Here is a 20,895-nt window from a genome sequence, read left to right as displayed (position 1 = left end):
CCAAGTCCAGAGTTTATTTGCAAAGCAGTTTCTCAAAGAGTGGTTTAGCAATGAATTGCTGATGAGCTTGGGCACAAGGAAGGAGCTGAAGCACCTGCAGAGATGCAGTGGCTGGGGAGTGCCAGCTCAGGGATGTGGGTGCAGCCTGAGGATCAGATCCTGCCCCATTCCCCACTCCAGCCTGGAGCAGGTTGTGACCCTTAGCATTTTGTTTCCCTACTGATGCAGAGCCTCAGATCAGGGGATTTTAAAGCCATAAAACCCCTCCACTGGAAATTCAGCCATGACTGAGGGCAGGGAGAGCACAGGACTGAGCTGGGCCTGTCCCTGAATGTTCCTGGAGAAAATTATTCTGGTAGAGCCACCAGTGCCACCCAGCACATCTGTCCTCCCCCCAGTCCTAATGTCTTTCCCCTTCCCATGCAATTCCATTCTTTGGGGGCTGCTGGGTGGGGGCTGTTGGGGCTCAGCCATGCAGGAAGGCAGTTTGCTGCCTCCTGCTTTAATTTGGGAGTGGTTTCTCTTCCCTGTTCTCACTTGTCCTTCATGCCCAGCAAAACCCAGCTTTTGCTTGGGATATATTCCTTCCAATTTACTCAAGGTTCCAAGGGGAATTATTCCATGTAAATGTCCTCTTTGCACCACTGTTCCTTTCCTGCAAAGCATGTGCCTTGCGTTAATTTTTTCTTCCTTACATGAGATATCTTGTTTATTTTTCCCCCTGTCTTTGCTCCCCCCTTGTTGCTGCTGCTTCTCCTGCTGGTGCTGCATTGCTGGTTGCCAGAGAAATGTTTTTCTTTCACTATTATTGTAATTTATTGATATTTTTTCACCCCTTACGGGCCCAGAACCTTTTGCTTCTACCAAACGAGGCATTAACATCACACTGTATGCAACTTAAAGAGTTATAATGAGGAGGGCATGTCCATGTCACACACAGTGAGATCATGAGAGGACCTGAGCCACAACACAGAAACCAGCAGCATTATCTGTCTGACTTCTCCCTCTCCTCCCACACACTGGGGACATTTTTTCTCACACTTCTGAGGGTTTTCTGCCTCCCTTGCTACCTGGCTCCACATCCTGCCTGTTCCCCTCTCTGTGTGTGAATGGGTTGTGATTTGTTGGATTCCATCACTGCATCCTCTCCAGAGGCTCTGGGAAGGAAAGCCATGAGCATTAACTCCAAGGAGTTTGCACCATCTTGTCTGCTCCTGATGTAGCTCCCCCCTGGTCAATGCTCAAAATCCTTAGGGGGAACTTTCATTGTTATTTTCAGGGATCTCTATAGAACTGGAGGGATTTCTTTCTTTCTCAGTGTACCATGGACCTATATCCCCCTTTCCTTGACCTATTTGATTTTCACTCCCCATTGTAAAGGGCAATCCCCACACATGCCAAGATCTCCCTGCAATGATGTAGGAGGGCACAATCTTCTCCATTACCATTAGTTGTGGTCCTGGTTATCTGACATTATGCTTTCTCCAACAAATCCCATTGGCTTCAGAGTTGCATGGGTAGAGATCTTACAAAACACAGATTTTGGGGAACTAAAACATGCTAAATCTGTCCCCAAGGATCTCTTCTGAGCTGATCCTGTGTTTTCAGAGACCTCCATTTGTAGAAAGCATGCCACACCGCCTTGCTACAATGCAAAATATGTTTGGCATTTATTTAAATGAGAAACACAAAATTTATTCAAATATTTTTGTGGATAGTATCACCTTTGTACCCAGATGCCAACCCACAGGTTCCTCCTGCCACTCTCCCACCTCCAGTCTCTTGGCACAGCATCACCTGTGTGTGCAGCAAGAAAGGAATTGCACCTGCTAGTGCCCAATAATGTTTAGGACAAAAGTCTTCCATAAAGAGTTTTTTGGGGTTTTAATCTGAGAAAAACCTTGTGGAACAGAGTGCTGCACTGGGGCTGAGTCTTCTCAGCACTGTCATAGTAACAATTATTTATGTTGTTTTTTCCAGATTTTTTTTTCCCCCTGACTGTAGGTCTGAAAAATAAAAACAAAAACACAAGCCAACATTTAAAGTATCAGCATCTTTTTTTGCAGATTTATTTTTCCACATACACAAACCTTCAGAGACTGAAAGATGTATTTGCCAGCTTGTAAAGATATACATTAGCCTTCATAAGTACAGGTTCAAGAAGTTCTGTTGGATCCTCCAAGTTTTTCTTACACCTACGACCATATTTCATCAATAAATTTGCTATCTAGACAGTACACAAAACTAAAATTGGACCAGCAGCTGACAGCCTGGGGACTGAGCTAGGGACTGTCAGAGCTGGCAGTGTTTGCTAATTGAGTTATAAGAAAAGATATCCTTTTTCTTAGCTGGGGGAGTCTGACACATTTTCTGGGACTATGGAAAAAGGGGCACACACACAGACACACACAAACCCCAAACATTTGCCAAAGGGTCTCTTTGTAAGCAGCAAGACCAGCTCAGATTCAGGTACCCGAAAGCCTGCCTGGTTCAGAGTGTGTTATTTGCTTTTTCACAGTCAATAGGCAATCGTAGATGACAACAAAATATTGGATCTCGCCTGCAGCGCCGTGGAGCCTTTTGCTTTAATGTGCCAGCACTGAGAAAGAAACTTCCACAAGTTGTGCAAATCACTGCTGGTCAAACGAAAACTTCGTTGTAGCATGAAATGCGAAGTGGCACCTTAGATACAACTAATGGAGCTATCATGGGCCTAAAAGTAACTCTCAGGGCACCTCAGAGGGATTTGTTTCTTCCCTTTTCAGCCTCCCTGTCTTGCAGGGACATTTGTCATTGCCTGTCTCTGAGTCCCCACTTGGGCTGGCTGTAAATCATCGGGCGCTGGGACTCGCAGGCATGCAGGAGCGTGCTTGGAGGGAGCTTGGACAATGCATCATCTCAGGTGGGGATAATCCTCAGCTCATCGTGACCTTGGCTCTGCTGCAGAGAAAAATACGGTGCAGGAGAGGAGGGTTTGGGGATCTGCTTTTGGCAGGAGAGTTCAGCTCAGGGAAGTGATGGGGAGGGATGAAGCAGCCTCTGACTCTGAACTCGGGGCAAAGGATGGAGTCCAGCCACACTCCCCCATCCAAACCGCTCCAAAACCAGTGGATGTGGCGTGACAAGCTCACAGCCCATCTCTAATATGCCAGAAGCCCCTTCATAAGGAGAAGAACCTGATTGTGGAAATGGAAGCGGAAACATCATTACGTTTTCAGAGTAATGAGCTTGGCCCCCACCCTGTAGCTAATTAAAACTGTGGAAGTCTTATTTCAGCTGTAATCAACCTAAATCTTAGCTACAAGCACAGCAAATATTTTTTTTTCAGTGTATGTGGCTTTGCTTTTTTGTTGGTAAGTGAGCAGGGGAGGAGGCAGTGTGTTTTCCTCCATGGCAGGAGCTGTTTTGAGCTGATTCCTTGGCCATGCAGGGGATGTGGTTCCTGCAGGGACAAACACAGCCCTTCTGTGTTTATTTAGAGACAGTTACCAAACACAGAGATATTCCAGTGCTCAGGGGTTTCAGCCTGATCTAGGATGAGCAGATACCTTAAATGTAATAATGAAAAAGATAGAAAAACAGATAACTCATCTCTCTTGAGCTTTAAATACGAATTGGTTCAAATTTTAGGTGCGTTGTTTCTTTCTTCATCCGTGTTGCCTGCTCTCCCCAGCTGAGCCACATTAATGCAGAGACTGAGATCCCCTTCCCAGCATCTCTAAATGGATGGAGGAATCCTCCTGAGGCAAACACGAGGTGAAGACGTGTAAGAAAAACCTCAATTTAGTATTCTAATAAGAATTAGGCATCCACATTTCTTTAAGAGCTTTGCAATATCAGATGTGGAGCACAAAGGGATCTTCTCCCTAGCTCAGGGGCATGACACACTCTGTGGACCACGCACTGAAGAGCTACTCTGGCCTTCCCCACTCTCAGCAAATTATGGTTTCCTACATCAAAAGCTCTGAATTGTATATACATCATGAAATACAGAGTTGTGGGAAAAAATCCTGATCCTTCAGAAAGCTGCAGTCCTGGCGGGCGGGCAGATGCTGCGTGTGCTAATAGTGAAAATACAGAGAGACATTTTCCTGCTTGGTTTTCTTTTTGGTGGGGGGAAAAAAGGGCACGTTCGAAGCACTGAGCACACAAATGTGTGCACACACAAACCCTCCAGCCTCTGCACATGTATTCACTGGGGGTTCAAATTAAACTCCAAATTGTGCAACCGTGATCTGTATAGATTAGAAGTGGGCTTAGATTGCAATTAAGTCAAGGGAAGTCAAGAGCTTAGATAACGATTATCATTTTTTTTCCTATTTGGAAGAACCAATTGGAAAAAAAGAAGAAATAAAAAGAAGATTAAACTACAGTATATCTGTGCACATGCACTAATAAATTGTCATTAAACAGTTCCTTCCTTATTGTCTAAATGGAGATACTATGAAATATTTGTAATTAGCAACACAATTTATTAAAGCTGCCCTATCTTGGCTTGGTGCTGTTTCACAATCAAATGCAGTTTGGGATTTTGCAGCCAACCATTTTTTAATCACCGGAGCACTTCATTTTTAGTAAATCCAACCCTAATTTTTGTTATCCCCTGCTGGGCTTTACTTGAAAAAAAAAAGTTTAATTTGGTTGAGATCCCCTCAAAATCATCTCTGCTTAATGCCTCCCAGCCTTCTGCAGTCTGTCTGCCTGTTTTGTACAAAACACACACGCAAGCAGTAATCAGCAACTATACCCCAGCCTTGCATTAAATGTCAGTTTTGTGCTTTGAGATTTTTCATGTGCTTTTGCAAAGCAGGGTGTAGCAGGATGCAGCCCACATAGGAAAAAAAAAAAAAAAAAGAGAGAGAAAGAGATACAGCAGAAAAATAGTGTTCATTATCGGGGAGAAGTAAGTAAATGATAAGAGATGATTTAGAGATCCGGAATGTAAAATGCATGATGCAAACGCTCAGAAATGGACTGCTCCTACACTATTAGGAGTTGAAGGTCATGCCACATGTCATTGGAAAGGTAATTTTCTCTAGATTTTGAAATAGGATCTCAGATTTGACCTATGCCCTCCGTGTCCAGAACATCTGGGCATCCTTAATGCATCTATTTCTTTTCCTTTTTTCCTTTTTCCTTTGTTCCCACAGCAGGAAGACAGTCCTTGCTTTGGAAGAAAGAGAAAAAGATGGCCATATTTCAGTTTTAGTCTTGCTGTGGACTCATAGGAGACACTGGACAAGTCATTCCATGCCTTTTGGTTCCCCCTTGTCAGCAAGATGGATTTGGTATAGAAATACTCAGATAACTCATTCTTAGGTCTCAGTATTTGATTAATTAATGCTCAAAAGTTATTTTGTGATGCTCACATGAAATAAGTTATTCACAGCACATTCAGATGTGCTTCTATTGCTTTAACAGCTTTGAGAATGAGATTTGTTTCCCATAAACAAGATACCTTTATCCATATCAATAGGTATCTAAGTGTGATTCCACGGGGTGCAAAATTATATGAATGACTTGAAATACTTTTATCAGATATTTTTCATTACCTTTTGAAACAGATTTAAAATGTCCTCCTCTTAAATCTTCTTCTCATGCTGGGCTCAGCTAGAAATACAAATATTTAGTGCATTGGAAGCCAAAGCATCCAAAAATGTAGTTCTCTAAGGGAAATATAGGTGCCTATGTGCTTCAGTTTCCCTCATCTTTAGACTGGGAAAAGTGAGGTTTACCTATAGAGACTAAAGGAGGAAGAGAAGCAGAAAAGCTTCCAGACAGTTCCTGCAGAGAGCTTTCCTCAATATTTTGAGACAACCTCTCCATGCAAGACAAAATTTCTGTTCTGGGCAAAAATCTAACTGTTCAGCCTACATGGCCTCCTAATTTCCAGGGAAATCTTCAAACACCAGAGGACAAAATTGCTCCAAGGCTCAAATTAAAATCCTTTGCCTTCAAGGAAAAAAAAAAAAAAGCTCAATCCACACTCAGCAATGCTGCAGTGTAAGGAGAGCGAGCATCCATAAAATAAATGTTTTCCCAAGAGCAGCAGCAGTGTTTGAGAGGGGGGTGCTCGCCCTGGTGGTGCTGGGCATTTGCACTGTGACTGGTGAATGGAGTCAGAGACTAAAATCAGACCTAAAATCATTGGTGCTTCAAATCTGCTTCTGCATCAGCCCCATCAGTGTCCTGTGTGCAGCAGCACAGGCCTGGAGAGAGCTGGAGCAGAGCTTTGCTCCTCTGGGATGCTCTTTCTCACAGCCCCATGGCAGCCTGGGCTGGTCTGCTCAGCTGCTGCCCCCTCAATTCTCCTTTCTGTTTATCTTCTCCTTATGAATGGAGCCCAGCTAATCAGCCTGATGGCCAGGATGCCTGTCAGAAAACATCTAAAAGGATTTGAATCCCTCTCCCTCCTTCAGGAAAGCTTTTCCCTGCAGTGGGAAAAGGGTTCATGATTCTGACTGTGGAAGAGAGCAGGGGGATGTGTACTTGGGGGCAGAGCAGCTCTGTGCAGCCCCTGGACTTGGGATTCACATCAAACTCCAAGCTAAACATCCTGTCTAAGGTGAACTTAAAAACAAAGTCATCTTGCAAATGGTTCCCCCAGCAGGTTGAGACATGCTGTTGAGAATAATGTGAACTCCCTGCAGTCTCAGAGAGACAGGGAGAAAGCAGCTTATTTCCATATCTTAATTAAAATTTCCATTAATCCCATCTGAGGCCTCATAACTTCAAAAACTTGGACAAAAAACCCCAACACTTATTTCTGATAAATATTTTAGACTAATTGTTCTGAGGTAGCAGACATCTCTGGCTGGTGAATATCAACGAGCCGTGGGTGCTGCCGGCTGTTTAAAGGGAGCCGCCAGGGTTTTGTTTGTTTGTCCTCTGAAAATTACTGAACATCTCGAATGCCAGAGATGGGAGACACAGAAAACAAGCAGGGCAGCTGGAGCTCCTGCAGCATTGTTTGGAGGCTGCTTCTGTGCCTTGCAGGCTCTTTCTTGAAGGCTCAGAGCCCAGGTGCTTCCAGAACAATGGGAGCTGCTGGGCAAAGGAGCTGCTGGCTCAGGACAACATCTCTTAATGATGCTCTGTCTTTATCCTCCAACTCAGCAGGGAGTTTCTATGAAAAGTATGAGAATCAGGGGCTTAAAAGCAAAACACAGTTTCCCCAACCACACTCTGAGCCTACAGGAGCTGCTTTTTGAAGGATGATGTGGATCTCTGGTATAGAGGGGCTGTCAGCGGAGAAGATGAACGTTCAGAATGTGCCTTGCCTGCCTCTCCTGCCCATCCCAGAGTCATGGATTGCTGGTTTTCCTTGCATGCAAAGCCTCCATGAAGGATGGAAAAGTCCCCATTCCACTGGACAACCATCAGGAATCCAGACAAGATTTTTCACCATTTTTCCTTCTGTGGAGGGACACAGGGTTTCTCCTCCATTAAACCAAGACCACAGGAAATATTCATTCACACTCTGCCTCACTTCTACCAGTTTTTCCATCTTCCCATAGCTCCTGCAGCTTTTCTGGCAGTGGCCAAAAGAACATTCCTAAAGAACCAGAAAAAATAGCACAATTAATGGCAGTTTCAGCCACCTGCCTGGCCACAGGAGATGGCTGAGAAACAGCAAGATTTAGAAGGGCAAGAAGAAAAAACACAGTCAGGTTCTTTCTTTGCCATTAAAATCATGCTTCTTACCCATTCCTGGGGGATGATCACCTGAGTCTTGAATGTCCCTTTTGCACAACACTGAGATCACCAGAGCCCAAGGCCCATCTCTTACAACCCCACTCCCCCCCTCAGCCCCCTTTCTTTGCTTCCCATATTTGGTATTAATTTGGTATAAGAAAATACTAATTTAGGCTTTATGGAGTGGATGCAGGTTTGGGGTTAGCACAAAAGGTATTGGGGTTTGGCTCTTTCTCCCATAGCACAAAAGGTATTGGGTTTTGGATCTTTCTCCCATACCATTCAGCTTTGTAATCAGTTTAACAAATGAATTTAATGATCTTTCACTTAATTTTAAATACTATTAATTTAATCCATGGAAAGAAGCATTTTTTACTGTTTGAGTGCGTGCAGGGGTAAGCAAAATGCCTTCATGTTTCTGTCGAGCGCCAGGGAGTATTTGGGAATGCAGAGGGAGGGCTCTCCATCCCTTTTTAATGGCACATAGGTGAGAAATGAACCAAGTGGGAGGGATGGGGTGGAAAACAGAGCAGACCTTCAGCTGGGGCAAGGCTGGGAGTTTGTGTCCGTGCTCCTGGAGGGCACAGCTGCTGGGATATGGAGCTGTGAAAGGACAGAGCTCCTCCCTGGCTCTGCACTCCTGGTGCCAGCGGCAGCCACAGAGAGCAGCAGCCATAATTAAACCCCAGTGCAGAGCCCGGGGTCCCAGAGGTGACATCCTGGGGATGAGCTGAGCATTGAGAATGGCAAACTGCAAGGGACCTGCTGACAGCTCCTCCGTGGTCATAGATCACCTCTGAGTGACAGAAAATTGGACACACATCACAAGGAAGGCAGGAGAGAGCTTTGGGGAGGGGGGAGGAAGGGGAGAAAGCAACCATTCCTAAAATGAGACTAAAATCTGCCTGGTTGCTAGGGAAGTGGGACTCCTGGTAAGTCATTTCAATTTGTACCTATATTTATAACAGTATGAAGATACGTTTTATAATCTGTGTAATAAAGAACCTCATCAGCAACTTCTCAAAGAAACTTGTTATTACAGAGAATGACACTCTAATTGCCTCCAGACATTTAGCTTGTCTAGTGAGTGAAGTAACCTGATAAGCTATTGAGCTATTAAGTGATGTAGAATCAATTAATGTAGTTAGATAAGAAAGTAATACCCTACCTAGGTTAACTAAGTAGTATGTGTCAAACGAGTCACTATTAATTCAGGGCCAGAACAGCACAGCACACCTGTATAATTCTCAGTAACCTTCATGAAATTGAGGGGATTGCATTTTGACCAAAGAAAATTTGTTTTGAAAGACTTTTTGTGGAAAAAAAAAAAAAAAAAAAAAGATACAGAATTCATTACCAGGCTCGTTTTTTCCCAGTAATATTCTCCATAAATTTAAAACATAAATTACTGAATAGCAATGCTGTAGAGATGGTTAAAGTGCAGGGACTGATTATTGTGAGTTTTGGAAAGAGAGGGAGACATAGGGGGAACGCACCTTGAGTTTCCACACCAGCATGGGAGCACAAACAGGAGCTGGATAAATGGGGTTGGGGTTGCTCATGTCACCTGGTGCAGGTGCAGGCTCACCCCCACAGCCCTGGGGAACAGCACAGAGCCATCGATGTCCTTCCAGCCTGCAGCACCCCAGGCTGGGCTGTCAGCGAGTGGGGCTGACACGGGGACAAGGTGACAGATGGGGAAGGGTCACCATGCCTTGTGTAGGTACAAGCAAGAAACGCGTGAGGCCCGAGTTCAAGCTCCAGTTAATTTTGTCCCTGTCTGATCTAGCTCTGGGTGTGATTATCTGGAGTGTGTTAGAGCAGAGGAGAGGAGAACGGGTGAGAAATTATCACCCTGCCTGTCTCACCACTGCTGCAGGTTTCCTCTCCTGATATATTGTCTCTGTAGCTGGCGAGTGCAGAGGGAGGTTAATGAATCTTAAAACATTTGTAAGTGGCACAGTGTAGCTCCAAGCAAGCTGGGGTACTGGGGAAAGTCTGCATTGCTGCGCTAATGTGCTGCTCAACAAGAGCTAATTAGCCCTACCTGGGAGCACAGAGCACCGGGGGGACACGGTGGCACTGCCAGCTCGGGGCACAGCTGTGCTGCCTCCAGCCCTGCTGCCTCCACAGCTCTGCCTTGGACCCTTTCTTCCACCTCCTCAAGTTTTTGGAAAGAGAGGTTTTCAGCTATGAAATGGCAGTCACCCAGGTCTCTTGCTCCAGGGGTTGTTCTCATCCGTGTATCCAGCTGGCTGGTTATGTCCAGTAGTTTTTACAGATATAGAAATATAAAATCACAGAATATCCTGAGTTGGATGGGACCCACACAGATTAATGCCCTCCTTCATGCCCTATAATGTCAGGGGTTTAACACTGAGTCCAAGAATATTTTGAGACTTTCTTCCAAGATTGGGTCCATCATGGGAAGAAGGGCTCAGAGCAATGTGTCAGAGGTGGGGCAGCACCTTCAGGCACTCGTGGGTCAGTTTGCAGTATATGACCTGCTTTGGTTGGATAACAAACTTGCTTAAAGCTCTTCATAAATCCTTGGAATGGGTGTTTGCAACTTTGGAAATTTGCAGTCCTTTGGAAATCTGGGCTTGTAGGGGAAATGGCAAACTCTTGCGGGAAGGTTTATTGCATATTGCATTGTGGATGAGCTAAGACAGAAGAATATTTGGGAAAATATTGCCATTAACAGCTCTAAAATATCCCATTACATGAGGTGTAACCACATGGAAAACTTGGTATTTCTTCTGGGAAGGACCACAGCAGTTCCCTATGGACCACAGTGCAGCAGAAAAAGACCAATGAGCTGAGGGAAATGCAGAAAAATAAATATATCAGTAGTGAAGGTTTTAGTGCTTCCTCTCAAGCATTTAGATGTGGTACAGGATTGGAAATTTTGTTTCTGATCTTCTTCAAACACGAACAACCCAGAGCCATCTGAACTGATTTGCTTAATGTGCTGTTCAGCATTCACAGCATAAATTGAATTGTTAGCCTCTCTGTCTGTGCATTTGAATGTTTTGATTCTAATATTACCAGCAGAGCAACCTTCCCTAACTGGATTGTTCTCACAAGTAATGTTGATGCTTTGCACTCCCACTCAATTGATGTCATTGGGGCTACTGACAAGAAGGTGCCTGTTAGAACAGGCTGAGATCAGATAAGAGCAGGGAGTGACAAATCAGAAATACCCCATTTTTCATCAATGTCCTTTATTTAAAATCTTTTTTCTACCAGTTTCTAGTTATTAATTTCTGACAGGAGTGGGCTTGCAGATGCTTTATCCCACAGTTAAGGCGCCTGAGGTCTGAACTGGGATGTGTCCACACCTTCTCCCAGTGCAGAAATGCCCATCAGGAAGGATTTGCAGCTGAGCATCGCCCCATGACATTTTGTGTCTGCACAAGGCTTGTGTGTAATACTGGGAGAGAACCCAGCTCTCCTCATGCCAGAGGGTACAGATTGCCCAGAGTGCTGGAAAACTGCATTTTCTGGGCTGGCTGAGCTTCTCCTGTCATCTCCAGGCTCATATGGAGCCACTGTAGCTCTGAGATATTTAGATATTTAAATATCACTACAGTTGACTTGAAATTCCAGAGCAACATGCAGCATCTTGACGCCTGTGAAATCCTGGAGAGGAGTTAAAGGCAGGAGTTATTTGGGAAGTTTCAGTCTGCAAGACCTTGTGGGGGTAGTGTTTCAGGGGTGCTGTGGGGAGAGACATCCCCAAGTGTGTGCCTGGTGTAGATACCAGCACAAAGCTGGGTCTCTGTGAGCTGGATCTTGGTAGCACACCCACGTGGCTGCAACAGACACCATCAGGGACCAGAGCCCTGGGGAGGAGAAGCGACAGCACCACCATGTCCATCTAAAGAACAGGGTATGCAAAAGTTATAAAAAACATCATGGAAGACTAAGCATGGGATCTGGGATGTAGCAGAAGTGATTTGTCAATCCTAGATCTCAGAAAAGCCTCTTTCCAGAGAAAGGGAGAGGCAAGACTCTTCTCTGGGGTCCTTCCATGTTGTGACCTGTGGTTTTTAGTCCTTTCTAGAGTTTGATGTTTCATACGTAGACAGTTGCCAGGGGGAATTTTGCTTACACTGTAATTTTCCATTTGCTGCTAGACTTCAGACAGATGAGTGCAAAGTGTTCTCTCTGCAACTCAGGAAATAATTTTGCAGTCAGTGTGAACACTGTGAACCTTCTAATTTATTTTTTTCCCCTATAATAACAGTTTGGCAAATCAAAGTGTCTGTTCATTTAGGCAGGAAAAGCACCTGGGAGCCATGCAAAAAAAAAAAAAAAAATACACAGGCATAGAGCTGGACTCTGAGCTGGCTGTGTCTCAGATTAGATATTTTAAGTGATTAGGAGTATTGAACATTTTCCATTTTATCTTGTCTGCATATAAGGAGAAGCATTGAGGGTGACTTCGGAGGGAAGGAACTAACATGCACCCCAAAGTTTCTAAGTACTTTATTTACACTAATTCCTTTGCCTTATTTTCCATCTTCATAGGACATTGGTCATCAAAATGAATTCAGAAATCTGGCCACTACCAGCAAGTCAAATGGGGGAAAAAAGAGAAAGCAAATATTTGTACTCTGCATGATGGCAGTGAGGGAGACATGATTGCATTTTTTGACTTTCAAATAAGTTCCATTTTAAGCCAGAAACCTAACGGTGGGACACCAAGAAAGAGAGAAGGGTTTTCCCAAAGAATAATTTTTAATCAGTTCAAAAAACTTAAATAAATTTTTAGACAGTCACCCAGATTGCCTTATCCACAGTAAATAATACAAATACACTCTCCCCTTTACTCCTGACTCATGCATATCCAGGCACCCACGAGACCAGGTAAGCAAAACCACTCTTTCTTTTGTTCTCTTTGTTCCTTTTGTTCACCATGCAGCAATGAAAGGTGACAGCCATATTTGTTGTAACATTTCTACAGGAAGGAAGAGATAATTACCGGCCCTTTGCATGGAAGAGGAGAACAAGCATGAGATGTGTCTCCTTCCAGCTCCCAGAAAGCCAACTGCACTCTGGCAATGGCTCCCTCCCCACCTGTAAAATTGGCAATAGCCTCCCCCCATTGCACATTTTTATACCTCAACTAGGATTAGGGTTACACCTGGGGTTAGGGTTTTGAAAACCACAAAGCCCAGAGCTCCAGGCACACTGCAGCTGCAAAAGGCATCCCAAGGGGAACACAAAACTGCCACAACATGCCTTCCTCCACAGCTTTTTCCTTGGAATCAGCCTTAAACCTCGGCTGGGTTTGCTGCCTAGGGTTAGGGTTTTTAAACCACAAAGCCCAGAGCTCCAGGCACACTGCAGCTGCCAAAGGCATCCCAAGGGGAACACAAAACTCCCACGACACGTCTCCCTGCCCACCTTTCTGCTTGGAACCAGGCTCACCCCCATGCCCCTTGTGCAATATGACTGAAAGTTTCAGGGTGGAGAGGTCTATTGCCTTGGTTTTTAGGTTTCATTTTTTCATCTCATCTAAAACAACAGCTGAGAAGACCTCAAAAACTCTGTAAGAAGGGGTCTGCTTTCACTGCCACCTGTTTCCTCACCCATTTCCATACCAAAGACCTCTGTTCATTTGCAGTACACTTGACTTTGTTGATCAAATTGCTGTCTTCACGAGGCCTCCTTAACAATCTGCCCAGACAGATCTGCCTTCTGCCTTGGCTATTTTAGGGTGATTCTGGTTTTCATTAAAGAAAACCTAAACTTCTTTTAAGAGGATATGTGTTATTTATGAGAGGCACTGGATTCGTTGGCGTTGGAAATGAGAGCCTCTAATCTAATAAAATAATGCAATCATTTGGTGTGAGTAAGTGTGGGCTGGTTCCTGCTCACCCTCCTGGTGGGTGTGGTGGTAATGATCCACAGCCTGACCACAAGAATCAGAGAATCCCAGAACTGCTTGGACTGGAAAGGTCCTTAAAACTCATCTCATTCCCACTCATCTCATTCCAACTCATCTCATTCCAACTCATCTCTGCCCCTGCCTTGGGCAGGGACCCCTGCCACTCTACCAGGTTGCTCCAAGCAACACGACCTGGAGCAACTCTAGGGATGAGAAACGGGCAATGATTCCCTTCCCTACGCATGAATGGATGAGCTCTCCCTGCTTTGGGAGCCCTGAGATAAGAGAGATCCCTTTCCCTTCCTGCCTCTGCTTGTTTGAGAAATGTGATGAGCCCCCAGATGAGCGTGTGCCCAAGGTCCAGTGCAGAAAAATGTGGGGAATTCTCTCACTTTTACTCTTTTGTTCAGCAAGGACAAACCATCCCAACAAGGTCTGTTCACGTGCCTCACTGCAGCTTTTTATTATTGTTTTCTCCTATTTGTTTCCATTTTAAGGAAATTTGGAAATAAGACCTATTTTGCCTTCATAAGAAAAATAGTTTTATACCTTAATTTTTTTGTTCTTTGCCTTTATTTTCTCACTAGCTGGGATTTTTCAGGCTGATTTTTAAGATAATGAAAATATAATCTGTATGATATATTAAAATATAATTAAAAGTGTTATCATATTTGCAGCAGTGTGCTATGCCTAGGGAGGCTTTACAAGAGCAAATATATTTTTTGCATTTCCTGCACAAGTGAGGGAGACCAGCTGACTATTGGTGACTTTTTTTACCAATAGGAAAGTAGAAACAAAAACAGAGGGGGTGGACTGAGGATGCTTCCTGGTGTTTTACCTTCACTCCACTTTCTGTGTTCTAGAGCATCTCCCAGTGGTACAGAACAAAAGGAGATAAAAATTAAGTTCACAGCCTGGGATTCTCAGGTTATGATAAGAAAGTTCTGGCATGGCAGCAGGATGGGGATGGGGATGGCCAAGGGATGCTGAGCTGTAGCAGATTCCCATGACCTAATCCCCTGCCTGTGGAGAGCAGCAAAGCTGCTCCGTGGCAGAGCAGCTGCCCTTGGTGGGAGCTCATGGAGCTGGGAAACACAGCCCTGCCAGAGGGAATGTATGGATTAGTGGGGCTGTGTGTGCAGGGGAGTCCTTCTGGAGACCTCTCCCAGCTCAAAAAATCCTCCTCACCTTTGGTACACGACCCAAGGCTTCACCTTCCCACACTGGGGTGAGCAGGCGTTGGGTTGGGCTGTGCCCTCGTGGCCCCCTGTCAGCTGGAGCTCTTTGCTGGACATGGAGACTTGCAGGATACACAGCCTAAACCAGGAAAAATGGACAGGAATTTTCGGATTTGCAGATGAACTCCACAAATCTCAGTCTCTTACCTTCTGTAGCCCATACCCAGAAGTGGGTTGCACTGGGAGTGCTGCAAACCCATTTATTCCTCAGTGATCTATAGAGAGATGTAGGGTTCAGAAATGGGGGATTTGGAGGATGAAGGATTAACTGGAGAGTGCCATCATGATAGGAAAGATTATAAAAAATAATAAAAAATATTCTATCATGTATTAATACATTGTATTAATCAAACTGCCCAAGTGCTTAAGGAACTTGATTATCTTTATCCCTCTTCTCCTCTTTTTCTCTCTACCCCCAGGAACTACTTCTGTTCCTACAGCTCATGTTTTCAACTGTCTTTAAATAAGTGTTTAATGGGATTTATAGAAACACCTGAGCAGGTTAGATAGGTTATAATTCCCACTGATTTCACTGACCTTTCTGGGAGATGGGATACAGGCTCCTATATTGTACAGGCTTATTTGAAAATACTATTTCAGGTATGCTGGAAAATATTATTCCTATTAAATTTGTGGTTTTAATTCTGGGAGGTGCCATCAGAATGGGGCTGGTGCATAGAAATATAAATAAAAACTAAAAACATGTAAATGTGTGGGTACCTGCCTCTGTGTGTGTGTAGTCTATATTGGTGGCTGAAAACCTGGTGCCTGCTCTTTGGTTTTTCCATTTTAGCTGGCCTATTATCAGAGATTTCTGGAGTGTGAGTTTCATAAGTAGAGGTTATCATACATTGCAGGCCATCTCTCCTGCTGGGGAGCAAAATGAAGGTTTGATAATGAGATCGCCCAAAGGCAGATAAGAGCTCCAGCTTGCTGAACAGTCCCTCAAGGTTTCATGTGATGGCAAAAAGGAGGGAATGTAATTTATTATCCTTCTCTCCTTGTACCTTCCCATTGTTTGAGAAGTCAAAGCAACAAACTACATAGGTTAAAAATAAATAAATTAATAATCAGAGCAGGAGACCTTGTGTGTTGTTTTTTTTCTCTGAGCAAGGAGGTCTGTGATTTCCTCTAACACCATGAAGAAATTCTCTGAACTCCAAATCTTGAAATTCTATTTAACAGGCAGACTCTCCCCTCTCTCCTCCTGCCTTCTTCCTGCTAGGGTGGATATTCTAAAATAAGTCAAGTGCTTTATCTCGATAGAGGGTGGAGGATGGCTCTGTAACTGCTGCTGATAACCTCCCCATCTCCAATTCTGTTTGCTCTTCTTTCATGCTAAATGCTACAAAGTGCATTACAGGAAAGGGAAAGGTCAGATTTAAGCCATAAAACATGGAAGATTCCGAGCTGAAGTTGCCACATCATTAAGTCTCAGCATCTTCATGCTTATGTTTTCTAGCACATATGGTATATAAAATCACCTAGTGTTTCACAACCCTCTTAAATAATTAGGCACAACAGGGTTTGCTGGGTGACCACCTGGATAAAGTCAAAACAGTGGCATCTGCATCAACCAGATGGGAGTCTGCTCTTTGCTGCCATCAGGAAATGGACAGCCAACTTCCACTCCAGTGAACCAAAAGCTGCCTTCTCCCAGACAAGAAAGGGAAAGGGCAGAGGAGGAGAGAGCAATAAATGTGTCTTCCTCCAAATTTCAGGTTACTGAGTGTCTGCTGAAACCTCAAGGAGGAGAGCCTGGCCCCAGCTGGAGAAGCAGCAGGGAGTAGGTGAGTTGGATCTGTACATCATCAGCAAACCTCACACCTGGCATTTACGGGGCAAGTTGAACAAAGGTTTATATTTTTGTTTGGTTTTCTCATTAAAAAAAAAAAGAAATACACTGGGAGAATATTAACAATTTACTGTGAGGCTCCATTAGATCAAATCAGTGCCAATGATAGTCACTTATTTCCTCCATTTCGTTATGATTTACTCTATAAATTAATGCCTGCCTATTTAAACACCCTCAGTGATTCAGTGCTGGGTGCCATGGCAATAAGTGGCAGGGACTAGGGCTGAGCCCAGCAGTCATGAGGCTCTCAGTGCAGTCATTATGTGCACTGGTAATGGGGGGCTACGTGGGAATGCAGACAGATATTATGCAAACATATACTGACTTAAGTATCAATCTGTCACTGGTGTAACTCATGGTAATGGCCCCACCAAAGTCATTACACAGGAATATGCATTACAGCATGTTAAACATCTATCATGGGTGCAGCTTCAGAGAAGCCATGGGGAAGATGCGAGGAGGTGCCAACATCCGGATCTGAAGGATGCTCAGGAAGGGGTTTAATTCAGCAAAGCCCTAAAGGAACATTCCTTTTTCTCCCGCTTTGTGTTCCAAAAAGATGGATCTGAAAAAAAAAATGTCTCCCAGCTTTAAGAAGAAAAAAGAAAATCCTCTTGAGCGTGTATATGTGAAGCACAAGCAAGTTCCCTGCAGCAGTTCAATTCCAGTCTCTTCTTCATAGGCACAGTACAATAGGGGTTTGGTGGGACAGCCTCAGCCTGGCTGCACTACACAGCAGTTTTAGGATGTGATCCCTCCTTTTGTTTCCCTTAGAAGACACTCAGCCTGATTTTGTGGTACAGAAGTGGAAGGAGAAGGCAACTTCTGTGTCTCTCTTCAGCTGATCCCTGTCCTCTCCCTGACACACCAATTGTGCATTAGCACATCCATGGCCCAGATTAGTCCCTTTTCCATTATAAATCAGCCCCATGCCTCACTGGCAGGAGCATTCATTCCCCAGTTTTGTACACAGTCTTTCCTCTTTCTGATGAGGAAGATTCTGCTCAGGTCCAGACAGGGTAAGGCATCTCTGGACAGCACCAGTGACTTAGGATAATTTCTTTCCCTATTTTTGGATTGCTTTTCAAAGAGCAGTGCAGCAGCACTGGCTCAGCAATGGAAGGCAGAGAGTGTCTGGCATGGGCAGGGGGATTTTTCATTGCTCAGTGCAGACTTGGCTTTTTTGTTAGCACAATATACGTCCTTCAGCCAATGCAATGGATTAGAAAAGCACTCTGTTTAAAGGTTAAATAGTTGATGTTGCATCAACATGTATGGGAGGTGACACACAAATCCAAAGTGATCCGTGGCACTTGGCTCAGTCTCCAGCCAGCTCGGCAGTGTAGCCAAGGGTAAATGCAAGTGCACAGATTTCTAAAGGGAGTTTACCCACCGTGTGCTGCTCAGCCTGTGCACTCAGCGGTGCATTTACTCACTTTTTTGTGTACTAAAGCAGCACTGATATAGCTCACAGCATCCTCGAGCAGTTGTATAGAGGGTCAGGAGAGAGGCTTAATAGACTGAAGGTGCCTGAATGCAGTGCTACAGTAAGTAACCAACCTCGTAAAAAAAAGAGACTGGTAAAAGAAAAAGCCCAGGGAACAAACACTGGATCTGTTGTGCTGTTACCATTTAACCTGCATTCACTGCCAATTGAAATGCACTTTACATTACTTCAGTCAGATACTTCAGAGGAAATCCTGGAGATGGGAGCACTTAAGCAAGAGCACTTCTGGTGGTAATGTGTGTATTTGAAAGCCTGGCAATTGGGAAGGTTGTGAATGCCTCAGCGTATCCAAATATAGCTGTAGCTTGTTATATGTAAACGGCAAGACTCATTCTGATATTCCTGCTCCTATCCTGCCCTTCCTTCCCTCAAAACAGTGTGATTCCTCCATCTGTTAGGATCTCCAGTATTTGTGTTTTCGTGTAACAATGCTCGCCTGGGCACATTATTCCACACAGTAGCTCGGTGAGAAGAGCTGGTACAGTACCAAGTTATGAAAAAGCCAAAGGAGACATTTGGGAATGGCTCTTTTAGGGAAATATTGCTGCTTCTGTGGTACTGCCTGAGCCTTACAGAGCATAAGGGAAGGCCATGAAAATTATTGGGAAAAGGTATAAAACCAAAGCAGGTGAAACCCCTAGATGGAGGCTCCTCATCTCACTGTAATTAAATCCTCTTGAAAGAGATCATAGAGAGATGTTTTATTTTAATTTGTGTGGGCTGGGGGTTGAGTCCATGTAGCTCCACCATGACCTGCAAGGTGGGATTAGGGGTGTTCCACTCTCAGACACTTGGACCAGGATAGGAGAGCAGGCAGAAACCGCATCTGCAACAAACAGACTTTTGTGAAGTTTGCTGGGACATAGTCCCACTTCCCATCACACACAGGTACCTGCTGGGACTGGAGACAGTGTGAGGGGTGCACAGAAATGTGCAAGATGACAATAATGGGTCCTAAAGCACTCCCTTCTAATTGAACATTATCAGAGGGTAGATATGCAGCAGCTCACTCTGAAATATAAAAGATACAGGACCAAAGGACATTCCAAGTACATCACACAGCCAGGGCTGCCTGTGACATGTTGGACAGCACATGGATGATGTGCAATGACCCAGAGAAAAATGTATCAGCCAAACTTTTCAGGTTAGAGTCCTGGAGAAATGCTGTTCCTTCTGCATCTGGGTGCAATCCAGTCTCTGTTGTCATGGGGGATGGGAATTTTAAGATAAGTTCTTTTTGTTTTCTTGGCGAGAAACCTCTCTTTATGGAGTGGGTTCATAAAAAGTAGCTCTGAATACCTGGCTGTAATATAAGGGAGTTTGAAATCCTGGAGATGGGGAGAAGAGCCACAGCTGCTCTGCTTTCCTCAACACAAATGGCAAGGCTGTGAGAACACACTGACCTTTATTCAACACTATTAAATGCCATGCAAATAAATAGCTAATGCTATTTAACAGCGTTGCTGCATTTATCTCACTGTGGCCACAGCCAGGTAAAACTCCCCTTTGCTGACCCAACCATGTGTTGACACATCTAGGGCTGTGACATGCAAAGGAAAGGTCCTGGTTGCTCCATCCCTGAGCAAGAATGGCTTCTCAGTGCCTCAGCAAGGATGTTTTCTTCTTGCTCTAAACTAATACACCCAATCTGGACAGACAGCTGACAGGCTGGTCTTGCTGCCTTTCCAAAAATCAAGGAGTGGCGAAGGTGGGAGGAAAAGTTCTGTGCCACCTCTCTGTCTGGGATGGTTCCTTCTTTGCAGCAGGGAAATGAGAGCAGTGACTGCCCAGAGAATGCACACAACAAACCTCATCAAAACCAGGGATGTGCTCAGAGAGCAGCATCACTCAAAATTTACTGCAAACAGTCTGACAGCTCCACCTCCTCTGAATTTTGCTTGCCTTGCAAAGGCAGTTGCAAAGACTGTGGTTCTGTCTCTACTGATACTATCTGTGGATTTTGAGAGTATAATGACATCTATTTTGTGCCATTCACATGTTCATCCATAGGGCTGAAATCTCCCTCTTCTGGGAAAAGCCCTCCCCATCCCACATTTCACGCTGACGTTCTGGGCTGGAGTCTGATCAGCCTGTGGCTATGGCACAGCTCCAAGCTGCTCAGGTGGTTCTCTGGAGATTTTAGCTGCTAAATATAAAATTAAAAAAGACTCTTCTGAGCATGTGCAAATAGTAATTTCACAAATGCATTTAGCACGGCCAAATTTGAACAGATTTTTATGGGAACTTCAAAAGGCGTATTCCCAGCATAAAATCCTTCCACATCCCCCTGTAATAGTCAAAAATTGAACAGAGCAGATTGCTGTTCATTCTTTCTTTTTGTTTTTTCCTCAGAAACCTCTAGTCACTATTACATAAAATTTTCTCAAAATTTTCCATCAGAAAATTTCAGTCCAAACAACAAAATCTCAATAAAAACAACTAGATAGGTCAGCCTGGTTTTAAGACAGTTGTCTCCAAACACCTGGATAATGTATTATTCCCTTCCACCTCCCTCCACAGAGTTCCTACATGAGGTTCTAACATTTTTGGAGTCATTAATAGATGCAAGTTGCCCAGAATTTGGCCATAGAGAGGTGCTGAACTCCCCCAGCTGCATGCAGGTAGTGCAAGCACCCCAGGGCATGAGATACCCAGCCCTGCATCATCACAATTTAGGTTCTGCAATTACTGCACTTTGAAGAAT

At 44.3% G+C, this 20,895-nt stretch overlaps 1 long non-coding RNA gene across 1 annotated transcript in view; it reads left to right on the top strand.

Annotated features, from left to right (window-relative positions):
• The window catches only part of LOC131090806 (uncharacterized), a 133,074-nt gene that overhangs the window by 59,316 nt on the left and 52,863 nt on the right, over positions 1-20,895 (top strand). Inside the window, exon 3 of the long non-coding RNA XR_009115340.1 lies at positions 16,551-16,619. This is a non-coding gene — a long non-coding RNA (uncharacterized LOC131090806). The remainder of the gene's footprint in view (positions 1-16,550; positions 16,620-20,895) is intronic.

This window comes from Melospiza georgiana, chromosome 17, assembly GCF_028018845.1.
Source record: "Melospiza georgiana isolate bMelGeo1 chromosome 17, bMelGeo1.pri, whole genome shotgun sequence".
Lineage (NCBI taxonomy): Eukaryota > Metazoa > Chordata > Aves > Passeriformes > Passerellidae > Melospiza > Melospiza georgiana.
Note: the sequence above shows the minus strand (reverse complement) of the source record. Positions and strands in the feature narration are given on the sequence as shown.